The sequence below is a fragment of the Melitaea cinxia genome, chromosome 15 (assembly GCF_905220565.1).
Source record: "Melitaea cinxia chromosome 15, ilMelCinx1.1, whole genome shotgun sequence".
Taxonomy (NCBI): domain Eukaryota; kingdom Metazoa; phylum Arthropoda; class Insecta; order Lepidoptera; family Nymphalidae; genus Melitaea; species Melitaea cinxia.
The window spans coordinates 1,321,720-1,340,337 of record NC_059408.1 but is presented as its reverse complement, the minus strand read 5'-3'; the positions used below and the strand labels follow the sequence as shown (position 1 = coordinate 1,340,337).

At 32.4% G+C, this 18,618-nt stretch overlaps 1 long non-coding RNA gene across 1 annotated transcript; it reads left to right on the top strand.

The window, feature by feature from the left end:
• Positions 1-685: 685 nt before the first annotated feature.
• On the top strand, positions 686-18,077 carry LOC123660408. The gene is made up of 3 exons (XR_006744185.1): positions 686-696; positions 10,989-10,996; positions 17,755-18,077. It is a non-coding gene; the product is annotated as an uncharacterized LOC123660408 (long non-coding RNA).
• The last annotated feature ends 541 nt before the right edge of the window (positions 18,078-18,618 follow it).

Here is an 18,618-nt window from a genome sequence, read left to right as displayed (position 1 = left end):
AATCCGATTTACTTGTGATATATAGAATTAAATGAAGTAAATACTCTATAATTATTTGCACAATTTTATTAAGAAAGTTATACGTAAATTAAATAACGACGTACGTAGGTGGTGTCTAAGTCAGATACGATGTTATTTTAAAAGTTTTATGATTAAATAGGATTTTGTTTCTTAATATGCCATAAAAAATATCAAAAGAGCAAAATAAGTTAACGTCTGGGAAGATATTTAATTAAACTGATCAACAAAATGAAAAACTATAAGTAAAAGCAATTATTGAAAAATGAAGCTAAAAAATTAAATAAGGTTGCTATCAAGGATGTCGTAATATTGACAAATTTAGAACCATATTCATTTAAGTACAAACACATATTTTCTTCTCGAATTTGAAGTGCGAATTATTTGAGTCTTAAAAATTTAATCAATCATAACAATGTCGAGGCTGAAATATTTATACCTCGAAATTATTTGATCAAAAATTAAATATGAGAAGATTATTTTATGACTGTGTATTCGTATTTTTGTAATATTCATAATGTTACGAAAATATGGAACATTTTATCCAGACGAAGCAAAATTAAAAGCTTTCAGTTTCAATATGAAATGATTTTTTTAGGTGTCTTTCTAAGTTGCTTTGATAGATATTTCTAAACTTGCGCCATTTTCTGGAATACTATTCTACAACCCTAAGAAGAAGTATATTAAAAAATGACATTGTCTTTGACTTTTCTTATCTGTATACTTCTTATTTCTTTGGCAAACCTATAAAATAACATAAACCTACATAGAAAAGCACCTTAAAAATTCAGTTTAGATAACATTGCGACGAAGAGGCTTGTAGGTAAAATTTTGCTGTCTGCGAAGACCGTAAGATTAGTGGTCCCCGGGGGAAATTAGCCAGTGTCGGTATTTATAGTTTATCTCTGAAATATTTAAAGGCAGCAACTCGGAAGAGCTAAAGTTCAAATTAAAGAAGTTTATCCTGTTTTGAAGGAGGGTGGAAGTTACAGTTTTAAACTGCATTTAAACGACATACTATATATAAGTACTCGGATTTATTATTTTTCTTGGAAATGTACTTCAATATTTTCAGGACACGACATCTTTTCTAAACATTTGTTTTTTTTTCACTTAAAGTTTTGTTACTTTTGTCGGTTTTAAATCTATCTTTATCTAACAAAATAACAACAATTTAGTTAAATATAGTTTTATGTGTTTTCACGAGTACTCTGTAGTAGGCATTTTGGGTCTTATTTTGGTAGAAAATAGCAAAACTTTCTAATACAGTACAAAATATGCAGGTGCTTAACAGGATTAAACAAGTTAATGTTTTTAAAAGCACTCTCAAACACTCTGAGGGTCTTGAATAAGATTTTCAGTACGCTTCCTCCAACTTTGGCGCAAAACGGTGCATCTTAGAAAACTTAGTTTGTAACTTAAATGAATTAAAGAAAACTTTCGAGTTCTATCCTCGTTGCTACTTATTTGCGGTTGTTCGACGGAATGTCACTTACAGTTCAGAAGGGCTTCGAGTTGATTCCAGACAAATTACAAATATCGAGAAGTGTAGCAACTGTTTGCAATCATCCTCTTATGTTATTATTTGACTATTTTTAGTATTCGATAGATCTATTGTATAAATATGTTACTGGGGTAAGGCACAGAAGGAAATATCCTGCTCGAAAACTAGAGCAACCCGACTGGTGAAGAACCTCGTCCTTACAGAAAATCACAGTTAAATGCTTTCAAGCAGTGTTGTGTTCCTGTGATGAGTGTGGTGATCAGAGCTCCTAGGGGAGATTGGGGGTAGGGTAGGCAACCCACTTGCGATGCTTCTGGCGTTGCAGGTATCTATAGACTACGGTAATCGTTTACTATCAGGTTAGATGTACGTTTGTTTGCCGACTTAGTTGTATAAAAAATATTGTTTTAATATCGTTACGTATAATAAAACTGTAACAGGTCCAAATCTGTGAAAAATATTTTAGTTTTTTTTTTTTCTTTAATGAATGCACTATTTGTATAACCGGTACTGAAGTTAAAATGGATTTTTGTCTGCCTAAAACGTCTGACTGTTGTATCGACGTCAATGGCTACTGTCTTAGTACGGTAAATTACATATTAAAATCGGTTTATGATATTTTATGTTACATCAAACTCAAAATCTTAAAACTTTATCATAAGTGTATATAAGAGCATTATTTTTCCTTGTGAAATGACCATCACCCTAAAATCATATCAAAAATAAAATACCGTTAATACTGGAAAAAATTTCACAAAAGCATAGCGATGAAACTTTCCTCCTAAAAGACTCATATCTTATGACGCCTACAAATCATACCGGAATAACCATTTCAAACGTCGAAAAAGGTTATACCAGAAAGCGACAATAATTCACTCCACGGCATTAGTTATTCGGGGAACGCTCAATGGTACCCTTGTATCATGGTTTTTGCTTCACTAACCTTAGCTGACAGTTTGGTAAAATAATGCTGATTAGACCCTTCAGCGTCTGTTTTCGGAACAATTTGGGTCTCTTCAAGGCTACTGAATAGGTATTGTCAAGTTGTTTACGAACTTTTATACGTCGGATATATACGAGGAGCAAGATTCTTGAACGTCTTTTCGTGGAGCGTGTTACTTTTGGTGTTTGCGTTTTTTCGTTTGAGGATTAATAATATATGGACATTTTACAGATTGAGATGGTAATTCACTGTGTAATGTTTAAAATGTATATGAGTGTTGCGTATAAAGTAACGGGTAGAAACTTGTATCGGATTTTAAAAAAAAATGTATACAACTAGGTCGTCAAACAAGCGTACGGCTCATCGAATGGTAAACGATTACCGCAGCTTATAGATGCGTTCAAAATCAGAGGCATCGCAAGCGCGTTGCCAACCCTATCTCAAATCCCCCTCTTTAGGAGTTCTGGTCACTTTACTCACCTCAAGAATACTACACTGGTTGAAAGTAGTATAGCTGTAATCTCCTGTAAGTTTGAAGAAATTCCACAGCCGAGCTGCTCCATATTTCATCTTGTGTCTCACCTCAGTATACGTGTATAAGGTTTCTTAAGAGATGCTTGAATTTGTAAGATAATTATGTCAAAGTACGGCAGATTCGCCATATTGTTATATGTGTATTTTATTTTATCTAATTTGTATTACTAAATCTGTTTTTTCTTTAGATTCAATTAAAGACACCGTTTCAATTACTAAACATTGCATCATAATGGCAAACTCAAATGAATGTTCTTTAACTTCGTCCTCAAAATCTATTTTAAATCTTGCTATTTTTATTTTTAACTATGTCTATCTTTCCTTTTAACACTTTATTACTGTATAAAAATAACAAGATAGGTATGCCTCTTGTTGCCAGAGTTGCAATAAAAAAATTCTCTTCATTTTTCGCTCAGATATCACTTCTAATGTCGAAGCAGTTTTTTGAGAGAGCGAGACAAAAGATAAGTATAACGATGTAATAGAGTGAAAGAAATGATCGTCTCTTCGCCTGTCTAGATCGGGAGCCTGAGGCTAAAATGCTTGGTTTCATCTCTCGGGAATTGTCTCTGACTATCTTCCTTCGAACGATGGAAATTAAATTACTCATTTCGTACTAAAGGGAAAGAGTTTATAAGTTTTTCTCTGCTTATTTTACCTAACTGCGAATGTTCAGTGTACTTACCTGGGTAGTCTTATACGATCTGATTGTTTTAAGAATTACTTTGGCTAATAATATTTACTTTAATTTAATATTTGGTAGAATAATGTTAAAGAGTTATGTTATTACTAATGAATTGAGAGTAAAAATCTCTTTAAAAAACAAACTTTTATTTAAATGCGCTAAAACGAAAAACATAAATAATAATACTAAAAATATATAAAAAATAATACATAAAACTTTTACGGTGGGCTACCTTGCTACTGGTTTGCTATAAACAGGTATGTCGATGCCAGTTATCTTCTATATTTTATACGTTTCAAACTTTCAAGTCAGATTAAAATTTTCATATTATCTTGATGTTGCAGTTTTCACGTAAAAAAATAAATAAATAAATAATAATTAAAGCGACAGACCAACATGATTGGCGGTGTCTCGGGAATTAAAGGCCTTATATTGAAATTTCAGTTTGGAATGAAGGATAAGGAAATTTGCGTAACAAATTCCCTTATCACGCCTTAAGATCTGCAAAGATCACGAGTACCTATAATATTTTTTTTATCATCATCGAATAAAAGAAAAATTTTCCTTGCGGAAGAATTGGGAACATTCTACCGAAAAATTAATGTGATTGTCAAATACATACAAATATTAGCTAAACCCGCTAACGTTGTTTTGCCATATATATTAATAACCCCCTTAATCCCCCCCCCCCTCTTATAATAGGGATATGAAAAATAAACGTTGGCCGATTCTCAGACCTACCCGATATGCACACAAAATTTTATAAAAATCGGTCCAGTCGTTTCGGAGAAGTATGGTAACTAACATTGTAACACGAGACTTTTTTATATAAGATGTCTGTCTGATGATCGTTCAAACATGCTTCAGTGATCGGTTTTCTAGTTAAATAAAAATATTATCTTTTCTCGTATATTCTCCTGTCTAGACATTTGGAATACTTTGGTAGACATCTTCGGACACGTGCAAAAATGTCTGAGTCTAATCTTTTGATCGACAGGTGCGTCATTAAAGTTAAATGGATCGGGTTATCGAGTTCAATTGAAGGGATGATACCTTCTTTGTGTGAAAGGATTTATATAACATTGTCGTTATTTGATACCAGCTGTGCTGGCGACTTTGTCTGCCTGGAATAGTGACTACATGTTCAACGTGATCCTCTGTAACTTTTTTATTCATGAACCGATTTACATGCAACAAACACTAAATGTTATGCTAAGCTTGCAAAAATATATTAATGAAAACCACATCTAACTCGGATAAGCCGTTAATGAGATTAGCGTGCCAAAAACGCTCAGACAAACAGACAAAAATTCTGACAATATTGTTTTGGGTGCTATTTCCGTTGATAAAGGTCCCAATAATATTTTTTTTCATATATCTTAAATGTCCAGACAGCGACTCATTACGTTTTTGTCATATGTATTTATAACAGAAGTTTTTTGAGACTCGTATTTTAGTATTGTACTGTTTTCAAGCAGTATTGTGTTCCTGTTGGTGAGTAAGGTGACCAGAGCTCCTGGGGGTATTGGGGGTAGAATCCGAAACGCACGTGCAATGTTTCTGGTATTGGAGGCGTCTACAGGCCATGGTATTCGCGTTATTTGTCGACCTAATACTATAAAAAAAATTCAATGTTATAAAAATAAATGATGTACATGTATGTACATCGCGTATACGTATTTATATTCTACACCATATGATGATTTTAGTTCTGGAAGATTCTGTACTTCCACATTCCGCTTTATACCATTTTTGAACTCAAATAATATACTCAACTATCATACTCAATAAATAAACATGATGTCGGCAACGCGCTTGCGATGCTTCTGGTGTTGCAGGCGTCTATAAGCTACGGTAATCGCTTACCATCAGGTGAGCCGTACGCTTGTTTGTTGAGTTGTATAAAAAAAAAGTACTAGCTGTGCCCCGAGTCTTCACACGCGTTAATTTGAGCTCTTTATTTGAAGTCGGTTTAAAATGTTTGTTAAAGTATTCGAGCTTGGTTTGATAGTTGTAACAAGTGAACATACCCACATCAAGTGGTTTATTCAAGAGCCATTCACGTGTTCAATCATCAGATCATTTCCAGAATCAGAATATTAGCAAACTTTTTTTTTGTCGTTTTACCTAACCATAAAAATTTTCTTAAATTTTAGTTTCAAAATCTTTTTTACTTTATTTCTCAAAAAGAAAACTTCAAGAACTAAATGCTCCATTTTGTTCTATTAGATATATGGTTGTTGGTAGAGAAGCGTAAAAAAAATGAGCGTGCTTTAGACCACACGATTGAAGTAAAACTTCGTAAAAACGTAGCTCGTGAGAGTTACGTTTACTATCTACTATTTCTATGAGTACTCTTTCTATCTTCACTAACTTCATATCTCCCTCTCAACTTCGTTCGCCTTGCCCGATCACACTTTTCGTAACGCTCTCGTTACGCATTCATCAGCTTACTTCCCAAGTCAAGCGTGCATAAAAAAGTTTTAGTTCAAAAATTTAATATTCGTCCAATATACTAATTCTCTATTATATAATCTATTTTTAAACTTCGTCTCAATTCTTAATAGTTTAATTTAAAAAAAAATCGAAATAAAACAATCTAAAAAGCCGTCTGCCGAAAATATCACACCATCGATAAAAATGTCTAGAGACAATAAATATAGCTTTTGTAGTGAAGGTATGACAGTTACGTCTAGACTGGCGGCGCCAGATAATTGTGCCTAGTGTACGGAGAACTATGCGGTGTACAGGTCGTAACACAAGTCTAATCTATAGACTCAAGATATTTATATATAATTCACCTTTGGACAAGATTTTTATAGTTCTTATTATAACTGACTTTGTTACAATTCAGTTTGTAACATCCCACTGCTGGGCATAGCCTCTTTTTTCCATGTAGGAGAAGGATTGGAACTTAATCCACCACGCTGCTTCACTGCGGATTGGCGGATAAATACTGCTTTTGTTAAAAGTTGGTAAATATACTTGCATAGTAATATTTTTTATATAAGATACTAACTTCTATATATTAAAATATAATTTTTAGTATATTGATTACAAAACATTTGTGGACTATATAATTTTTTTAGAAAAACTTAAAAATGTTTAATGAAATACGTATAATTATACTAGCTGACCCTACAAACGTTGTTTTGCCATATATTTTATAAACCCCCATTAATCCCTCGCCCTTATAACTTAGGTGTATTAAAAATAGATGTTTGCCGATACTCAGAACTACTCGATATGCACACAAAATTCATAGAAATCGGTCCAGCCGTTTCGGAGGAGTATTTTACCTAACATTGTGACACGAGAATTAGATATATAAGTTTAATATTGGAATCAACATTATATTTGAAGATACGTTTGTAACTACACGGTTCTCAAAGTGTATTAGTAATTTAGTACATTTGATGGAACTCGTAACTTTTACTATCACTAAATAAAACATGCGCTGGACCAATTACTAAGAAGTAGCGTTGAGTGGTCTCTGAATACATTTTCTAGCTCACCACTTGACATTTTAATACTTCTATTGAACTTGAAGTATGAACCTTAAATTAACCCATTGAATTTTTTTTAATAAAGAATAATTTATTTGACTGAAGTAAGTCACAGCAGGACAAATCCTGGTCAAATCTGGAGCTGCCCGACTGAGGAAGTACCCCAACCTTACAGAAGATCACAGCTAAATCTTGAGCTCCTTTATCTGTTGTAGATATTCTTTACTCGTCTTTTAAAATAGAAGGAAAACATAGTGTTTATCTGTTAAAGTATATTTTATATGTAACAAAATTTTTCAATATTCAAAATATGATACCTACGAGTATATATCAAGAGACATCTATCTTTTATATCCTCTCTATAATATCTATATTTTATATATTCTCTATAATCTATATACATATATATAGATGACAACTAATATATATATAGATAATAACTATTAACCACACAACATACGCAGACCCATTAATCACTTTATTCCTATTTTATGCCAGAATTTATTTTCACTTATACTGATTACGTTGTTGTCGTGATTCCATTCGTTGAAAAATGTTTTAGCTTTGATGTTATATGTATATATATATATATATATATATATATATATATATATATATATATATATATACTTGGGAGATAGGGTAGTTTTTATCTCCATTGGACCCGGTAGGTGGCGCTGCTATCGGTACACAAGCAATCAAATATGGTAGCTATTTTCCAGGCAGGACAATTTATGCCGGGTCCGCTAGTTCTTTTATATATGTCAGATATGAAGAAGAAGGTAGGTATACTTTTCGGCTTGAAGGTATATTTCTCTCGTTCATCGTATCAGAGTACTCAGTCTACTGTGGGCTTCAGTGGGTAATGTTGACTCAACAAGTAAACACGATTTATCATGAAACAGGATTCACTTAACAGAAAGACAACGCAGCACGGAAGGCAGGATAGTTATTAGTTAAGGGCGCGAAGACTAACTTCTTAGCATTCGATGGATTCACGGTTCACCGTGCGTGTACCAAATCCATCGTGTGGCAGAGGGAGTAACTCAGAGCAGTGCCTTGGACTTGCGACCTAGGTGTAGGTTTAAGGAGGCCTCCTTTGAGATGCGCATCAACGCTCACCTTCACTGCTCGAGTTATACGCCTCGCCTAGTCAAATTAATCGTAATAGGTAATAATTAATTCGATTGCACAAATTAATTATTGAATGAGTCTAGGTTAAGCTACTAGCAGGATACAACAAGTGTATCGTGCCAAGCCAGAGCCAAGACTGCCTTAGCCGAGGTGAAACCGTTCGTTTTATACACGTCAGAACAATTCGAGTAATATAATAAATGAGGGTAGGTGACTATCGAACGATGTGCTAGGTGGCGCGTCGATCACCTCACTACTCTAACAGCTAATAATTGACAACTGACATTATCTGAATACACCCAAGTCAAACACTTGACGTTCCGTATTCATACTCTGCGACATATATATTACAGTATTTATCTAGATTTGAAAGTGGTTGGGTGTTAGAAATATTTATGTAAAACAGCCCATTATTTATCACAATCATTTAAGTCGTAAACACGATATGCCATTCCGTGAATGCCGTCAGTTTTTATTAAAGCTGCCATGAAATGGTAGTTTATTAGCCTAGTTACATATTATTCTTATTATTAAATGAGACATGTTATTTTTCCTGTAATCCTAATATATCAAAAAGTTTTCGTCTAGACTGTAATACTAATAAAAAATAAATACATTTTATCTATTGGCCAGACCTAGACTTATAGGTATTGAATTATTGATCACCCGTCCTCAGGGTTTTGTTACGTCACTTTTAGGGAGTCACATTAGCAAGGGGTCGCTAATATGTGCATAGTAATTTTATCGCGAAAGGCACAACCCTCCAGCTTAATTTCAAGCTGAATTAATTGTGGACGTTTTTGTTTGCTACGATTGAGATTTTAATCTGCTTGTCGTTTATTATGTCGTGTTGTGTGCGGGTAATTTGATTCCGGAGTTAATGAGTGAGATTATAAAGACAGAAGACAGTTCTTGCACACACCTGAAGTATCTTAAATTAGTAAAAGATACCAACCTTGCCTGCTGCCGTGGTTAAAATTAATATATCAATTGTTAATCGATCGCTAAATGTCATATCACGTGATGGAATTAAACTACATAAAACTAGCATAGAACAATTTAGTTTCAAACCCATATTTTTTTAACGGGTGGTAATTTCATAGCAATAATTGCAAGATAATTGCTATCGTTCTGCTTTACAAATTTATGTAATAAATCGATTGATTTTACAATGTTAAATTGATGGATTTTTAAACTGGCTTGTAAAGTAAACATGTTTGTTATGTGAAGAAATAAACGTGAAATGCTTTGAAACAAACTTAATTTAAAGCTATTAATTTTTTTTTTACTTATATGGTAAACAAACATGTTAAAATCTTACATTTTTTTTGGGATAGTATGAATTGTAGGTAAAAATCCTCTTTAGTTTCATTAATTTGTTCAACTATCTCACATTTTATATTAAAAAAAAAAAAATACAAAATACACGTTCCCTTTCAAACTAATCCGAGCTAAAATTTGTTATTCCGAGCTTTTCCGAATTTGAATGTTAGTTTTTTTTACACTTTCGTGTCACTTTTTAAAAAAAGAATCAAACGTTTTTTAAAAAAACATTTGTTATGTATGCGAGTTAAAAGTTTAAATTCAGCCAACGAATTACTGCAGTGGTTGTCGTAATCGAATTTTTAAACAGATGAAAACTACATTCGGCTTGAAATTTAAGCAATCAGAAATGTAATCACCATAAATATTATTTTATAACCAACAAACTGCAGCAGAGACGGCTGGTTATATGATGTTAAATGATATGGGCACACGTGATCACTCGCAACTCATGATTTGCCAAAAAAGTGCAACTGACTCGTTAAGAAAATAATAATTATATAATATAAGCTAGAAATAAGGATGAGGAAATAAAAGAGGAGTTAGACTTGGCTTCTGGCTGAGACATTTTTTTGTAAAAAACTTTTTCTAGTAAATTCTAGATTTTCTTAGTATACTCTTGTCTAGTCTAGACTCTGTCTAAGTGTCTTTTAAACTGTCATAATCAAACAAGGCATATAAGAGCAAACAGTAAGAAAAGGCTATTTACTCTACCATACAAAAATAAATCGAATATTCGTATAAATTTCACTAATGTCTCCATTTAAAATTTTACCGAATCGTTTATGGTTTTACCGTCCGCCCTAGCTATAGACCCTCTCTAAACATCAGGAGACGATACAGTGCTTTCCCTCGACTCTGTTTACCCGTCTGCGGTCGTTCCCAGCCGTGTTTGTTTGTTCTAAGCGAGTCATCTCGTGCAGGAACAAACGGGGATAGGCTTTTAACATTTAATACGCTAGTTTGAAGTACTCTTTTAAAGCAACGAAAGTACTAATACTTAATTTCTACTTCCGTAACAAATTTTTGACTTTCTGTTAAAGTGTTTTTTTTTTTACCATCGCTTCCCCCCCCCCCCCCATTTTTCCATTTTTCAGCATAAGTCCATTACAGTGATTTTAAGTTATATCTTAGTTAATAATAAACTTGTTATAACTGTTTCTAAAACTATTTTCAAGTCTATTAAATTTAACATGTTTCAGTTAATTTTAAACGATCTAAATAATTATTGTATACTAATAAGGTTAACACGCGATCCAAATGCGAATTTTCTTAATTAAACAGTATAAAGGTTCCAATTTAACGATTTCCAAATTTGTTACTTTATTTAATTAAACCAAGGGCTTACAGTGCAGCTTGTTGTTTTAACCGACTTCCAAAAAAGGAGGAGGTTCTCAATTCGACTGTATTTTTTTTTTTATTTTTTTTTTTATGTATGTTACATCAGAACTTTTGACCGGGTGGACCGATTTCGACAAATTTTGTTTTAATCGAAAGGTGGTGTGTGCCAATTGGTCCCATTTAAATTTATTTGAAATCTAACAACTACTTTTCGAGTTATATCTAATAATGCGTTTTTACTTGACGCTTTTTTCGTCGACCTACGTTGTATTATACTGCATAACTTTCTACTGGATGTACCGATTTTGATAATTCTTTTTTTGTTGGAAAGCGGATATCCCTAGTTTGGTACCATGATAAGGAAACCAGGATCTGATGATGGGATCCCAGAGCAATCGAGGGAAACTCTCGAAAATCCGCAATAACTTTTTACTGGGTGTATCGATTTTGATAATTTTTAATTTAATCGAAAGCTGATGTTTATCATGTGGTCACATATAAATTTTATCGATATCTGATAACCACTTTTTGAGTAATCTTTGATAACGCGTAGTTGCTTGACTATTTTTTCGTCGATCTACGTTGTATTACTTGTCGATGTAATTGTAGTCGTTTTTTTTTTCGTTTTTTTTGAAATACAATTGTGTTTGTTGTATTGTTGTTTTGATAAACAATTTACATCACTCGATAATAATACTGAATTAGTTTATTGCTACCAGGTCTCCGTTTCTTTAAGATTTGTTTCAACAAAAAATCTCTGCTTAATAATCTGGAGCAGCCCGACTGGGGAAGTATCTCGACCTTACAGTTGCAAGTTTGTTAAGATGGATGATCTTTGTTATTCTTTCACGCAAAAACTATTAATCTAATTAAAGTAAAACTTGGTACGTAGATAGATTCTTATTTGGACCACTGGGTCAGAAACGCGGGTGAAACGGCGAGGTGCAATTAGTATTTAGTAATACAATTTAAATTGCAATGCTGATTAAAAAAATATATATTTAATTATCAATATTCCCATAAACGGATTAATAAACATTTAGCAGTTTTGTGTCACCATTACGAAAATTTATACGAATTATAATATTGAAATTATTTTATCTCCGGGCTAATCTCCGGAACTACTGGAATGATTTGAATGAAATTTTGCACACATATTATGTAAGTAAAACTTAAAATACAGTTAAAAACTTAAAAAAAAACACATAATTTATTGTTTATATCCATGAAAAAAAAATAAGGCGGTAGTTCGCCAAGTCAGCTAGTGATATGCTATACCTCTTGGACCACTTTGTTCTACTGGCGTTGCGGTATAAACATAACTACTCTAACTAAACTTTCACAGTGAACATAGTAGTCAGATTTATGACTGGATTTGCTTAACTACGGATCGTATATAAAAGGGACAAATTCAATTAAAGGTTGTAAAATTTATGTAAGGGTATTTTTTATGTAATGAATGTAAAAATGAGAAATTGTAATAAATGGTAATTATTGTCGTGTAGGCGATTTTGTCGATATAATTTGCTCTACATCTCGTAGCACTGTCGTATCTCGTAGCTTTTTGCGATATTGAACATGTGCTACTGCGCAAATCTTTTATGCCATTGGTGTGAACTTGTGGAGGCCTATGTCCAACAGTGGACTGTATTAGGCTGAAATGATTGATTGATGATGAAATGATACAATAAACAGCACTTACAAATATACAGTAGAGCTTTTTAATTTAAAATCACAAACCCGCACCATAAAACAGAATACAATAATGTAGTAAAATTGACTTACAACGTTACTAAGGTCATAACTTGGCTGTTTGCAAACGAAGTACCGAACCTAAAGAAACCTGTGTTTAGGATATCTGGTAGTTAAATAAAAAAGTGACCGTGTAGGTGCGGTGAAACCTTGTTTTTGGTTTTATTAGATTATTGTTATAAACTTCAGTACTATAGATCTAAATACAATAAATAAATTGTATCATAGATTTTCACTATTAAAAATCGAAACCATAAAGTTTAGTTTTGTGTAAAATAAAAATACTTCAATACAATTTGCACGGATGGCATAATACTGTAACTGTCCGTATTGTTTTCGGCGCTGTTTAATTAAAGGTCCTAGCCGTTAAATCGAACGACTTTGATTCAGATAGCTGCGACATTTATACTCTTTTTTTATGTCTTTTAACGATTACAGATTTTGTTTGTACACATCTATATTTAAAAAGGTAGGCCTTTTTTACAAATTATGTTTCGGAGCGCTGAATTTCCGTAACATCTGTAGTATTACGTTGACCTTGTAAATTTAACGGTGAAATGAATATTTAAACGCAAAAATACATTTTCGAAGTTCTTTTTAGTCGTATCTTTACAAGTCTGTCGCGTAAGGTGCTAATGTATTTGTTTAGCATTTGTATTATTTAATCTTTTAAAATAAACCAAATCGTAACACCTAACACTTAACATCTAACAATCGTCTCTTTCTTTTCTTTCAATCTTGTAATAAATAATATTTTTCTTCACATTTCTTATTAAAGATACAGTGAAACGTTTTATAATTAATTTTTGGACAAATCGGACAATGAAAATTTTTGGACAATGCGGAATATTATAGATAAATATGCCTCTTACGAAACCGATGTTGGTGTGCCGGTACTAGGTGTTACAAGTTTTTCTTTACTAGCGGTAACGTTTGTTAGTGTTCCTTTTAAAATCAACAACATTATAATTTACGTAAATTATATTATAAATATTTGTTGATGTAATCTTCAGTATCCATATTTGCTTAATTTTTTTTTTATATAACTAGGTCGGCAAACAAGCGTACGGCTCACCTGATGGTAAGCGACCGTAGCTTATAGACGGCTGCAATACCAGAAGCATCACAAGTGCGTTGCCGAACCTATCCCCTATTCCCCCCAGGAGCTCTGGTTACCTTAATCGCCAACAGGAACGTAACACTGCGTGAAAGCAGTAATATTTTGCTGTGATCTTCTGTAAGATCGAGGTACTACACCAATCGGCTGCTCCATATTTTGAGCAGGAAATTTCCTGCTATGCTCTACCTCAGTTAAACTCAAAGGGATTCCTTACTCTCTAAATTAATAATAATAATAAATAATAAATAAATATCTACACAATACACACATGGTCGTCTGTCCCTAAAGTAAGCAACTTAATGCTTGTGTTATAGGTAACAGCCGACTGGTATAGCTACATTTTTTTTTTTTTTGATAAACATACTTATAAATAATATATATATAAATATATAAATAAATATATACATTACACCCAGACTCAGGGTGGGAATCGAACCCACAACCCCCGGAGCAGAAAGCAGGGTCACTACAAACTGCGCCAACGGGCTAGTCATTAAATATTATTTATATTAATCAAGTGATTATGATGATCATGAGCTTAAATATTTGTAAGCTATAGCTCAAGCGGGTCTTTTTCGAGTTAAAATATAATATCAATGTCAGTTACACCCCAAAGAAATATGATACACGATGCTGAAAATGGCATGAGTACACACAGCTTAATCATATCGATTGATTGTGTGCATTTTCTGATCGCATGTATGAGGCGTCGATTTTTATTGTAAGATGTGATAGATGATCTTCCTATAGTAGTTTATTATCTTAAGCTCTTTTATGACTAAAATGGCTGATATTAATACAATCATTGTTTAACATTATATTTAAAAATATGTACATATTTGTAACAAGCGATTAAGAAATTACGTTTAGTTATGTAAAATCAAATGCATTGTTTACATCTACTGATATATTATAATCTTCCTGATGCTTTTTTGACTTTTACTTCTTGATTTTGGGTTCTTTAGTTATAATACCATGTAATATTGTAATTGTACCATAATTTGTTTTTTTTTTTATAATTTAGTTTATAATGAAAATAGACTAATAGATAATGTTCACCGTAACATAAAGAAGTTCCACTAATTATTTATAGAATATTCTGTGTTTTTTCCTAAAAACAGACTAAGCCGAAATCACAAAGCCTATAATTGTCGTGTTTTCCTTCTAAAGTTATACACTTGTACAGAATCAGCCCGCATTGCATTTATTATGATAATCACCCGTGTCACGGTGTACTCTCCCATCGTCTCTTATTCAGTGATTCAACAGTTCATTAATTACTTTCGTTCTACTTTCCTTTCATATTGCCTTTAGTTCCGGGCGAGTAATTACGCTGTTTTTTAAAAAAAACTTGTTTTTTTTTTGGGTTTCACGTTGGAATTTACAGCGTCTTTTCGTTTGAATTTATTCATTTAAATTTCGTATAAAACATGATTTTCTTTCGGATTTTTAGTTTGGTGTGTTTCAAAACTTGATTACTGCTGCCAGGTAAAAAATTGTTTGCCTTATTTTGCAGATTAATTTGCAGGTTATATTTCAAAGGTTTATTTATAAAGTTAAAATCTAAAAATTAGTTTGAATATATATTATTTAAATTAAATTGTGATGTGATTTAATCAATACATGGCTGTGAGAAAAAAAATTATATACCTCAAAAATCTGTGGCTTATCGTATAGGTAGAAAGCTAAAACCTGTACTTCTAAACGTTAACATTTCGTCGTCTTATTGCAAAATGCTTTGTTTACAAGTGAACAAGAAATCTGCGTTACCCTCCGAAGGTTTTCTACCTACCTCGACCCTAACAATTACCATACCGCTATTTACGCTGTGTCTTAATTTCAAGGGTGAAGCTTCGCCGGAGTTGAATGACCGGAAAGTCGGTTTTATTTTAGGAGTAAAATATAATCTACCCATCTCATCTTGCTATCGCGTTCATCTAAAAAATTCAAGTTTTTTCCTCCGATAACCGAATAAACACATAGTCATGTATTAACTCAATATCCTAATATTGTTTTCTAATCTTTACGCGAATTTTACTCATTTAATTACGTTACAAAGTTATTCGTAACTACCCGAAATTAGGACATTAGGACTGAGGTGTCACACGTCCTAACGTCGACACCCGACATTAGGACTGAGGTGACGACGTTAGGACGTCTGACACTTCAGTCCTCCCGTGACCATGGTTGCTGTAAAGTATCCGAAACGTCGGGAATCAAAAGTTAATAAACCGCGATAAAATCCGAAAAAAGTTGTTTCATTAAATCAATATCCTAATTCATTTTTGAATGTTAATGATTGTTACAGTATGTTGTGTAACAAGTAACAAGTTTTATTAACACAACAATCTAAATTCCAAGCCCGCGCTATCCTAATAACGGAACGGTCGACCAGGTCACTGGTGTGGAAACGAAGCCAATTAGGAGCTACTCAAAATAACAAATGTACGAAACCCTTTCGTAAATAGAAACTGGGTAACTTGGGATTGTATTGTTTTTTACGAGGCGGACTGAGTGGTCCTGATATAATATTACTTACACTTTTTGCGATATTATTTTATAATCAATAAGTCAAATCAATGTCTTTAAAATGTTTTGTTTTTTATCATAGATTAATGAGAGAGTCATATAAAATAATAGTTGTTAAAATTGTCTTTAATCGCGACAAATATAAATTGTATAGAGGAACCCCTCGGCATGCTTAGTATTATTTGACCATGTCCTCAGAGCCCTTATTACTTGTGTATTTTCAATTATACTTAGTTTTCAAACATTATAGCCACAATAGATTATGGTTCACCATATTATATAAATTAGGCAAGTAGCTAAATGATGTTGTGAAGCTTACGACAAGAAAAAATACAAATCAAGGTAATGTTTTGTATACTCCTTATGGTAATAGCGTTCATAAAGGTAATAACTATATTAATCTTAGCTAAATTTGGTCACATTTATTCATAAATGACGCCAGGTTGACAAAAAATAAATATGTTTGAAAAATCTGTCTGAGACTCTACATCTCGTAGCGTTAAGCTACGCTTCGTAGCTCCGTAGACATAGTAACTTATCTCTAACACATTCTGAATTTAATATCATTCTTATTTTAGAACGGATCTTGTATAGACTAACATTTTTTATTATTTATTAGTCTCCCAAACAGGTTTATAAATTTTATCAGTATTAAGAACATATAATAATCATGACATCGTTATATAATTAATTTAGGTTTTATAAATTTCGTTATAAAGGTTTTCTCTGATTATTTATAGTTAAGGTTTTAACCTTCAGCCTGTCTTCTATGTGAAAGAAGGCTTTAGTCCAACAGTGATGTTAGTCCCAACAATTACAGACTATTTGAGTTCAGTTCGGTCTATTGCTGTAATTTATTTATTCGCAACGACATACTATGGAGTTGTTATTTAAGAATCGATAAAGATCTTCTAATGGCTATAATTCTACGAAATTGCGTTGGACAGAAGTAAAACGGAGACCTCAACGAAGGCCGTCCTTTCTTAATTGCGGTCATAAATCCTAGCCCTCATAGCGTTCGTCCTTTGTAACCGTCTTTGTAATAATATAAATTAGTTTATAATGATACAAATTAAGATTACTATCAGTGATTATATTTAAAAAATTACATTCAATGTTTATTAAGAACTTTTTCTATTCACCTTTGTCTAAGTCATATATAGTAAATGTTAAGGTGACAAAACAAAAAGTAATACATACATTGATGTCCCATCGCAATGAAAAACGTCGCTTCTTAAGAAAAATTATACTGAGCTTTGCATGTCAAAAGCATTCTCAATGTTGTGTTGTTGTTGTATCATTTATTTTGTGTTGTACAAGATACATGTATTCATGCATGTATTGAAAATTGGAGATATTTATAAGATTGGCAAAGGCAAAAAATCCGAATGTTTGTTCTTATTTCTACGTTCCTGAACTTAATGTTACATCTCCATATCAAAACAAAAGGGAAACGAAAGCGAAACAAAAAGTAAAACAAGAAAAGAAGTTCTCTATACACGTCAAACTCACATTAATGTCTGAACACACATCCTGTCCGGCAATTGGCCGGTTCATTGACACTCGACGTAGCGAAAATGGCCGCATTTATTTACGTATCAAGTTCTCGAGTAAAAAAAGTATGAGATTAGGTTATTTTAAAAGAATGGTTTATTTGATATTTTATGACAAATATGTTAACATTTTTGTCATAAAATAATTTAACATTTTAACGAAACTTAAAAGTAGAATTTAAAACAAAAAAAAAGAAAAACATAAAAAAGAAAATGCCTAGTGTTGTCCTTGTGACAAAATTACAAGCAAAGCGTCTGCGTAAATTTTTATGTGAAGACCATATGACTATTACATAACATTGATCTTACGCTTTTGAAACTTTCCTAAAAAACGCTTTTGTTATTGCTGTATTAAGTCGTCAATAGCCGATTGATACATTAATCCAGAAGTCTAGAAATATATTTTAGTGCATCATCTTTAAAGTCTGTAAGAAAGGTGAGATATAAGCCTAGAGACTAAACTGTGCACACAGACACCGTCTTTATTGATAGATAGAAAGTAGACAATTTTATGTGCATTTCAGTTTTAATATTGCTGAAACGAATAAAATGTATATTTCTTTTACTTTTTTTCTTTCCCGTCATATTAATATAAAAATCAAGATTAAAAAGGGAATGTAGCTTTTTAATTTTATTTTCTCTTTCTCAGACATCAGATTTAATAAACGTAAAACTT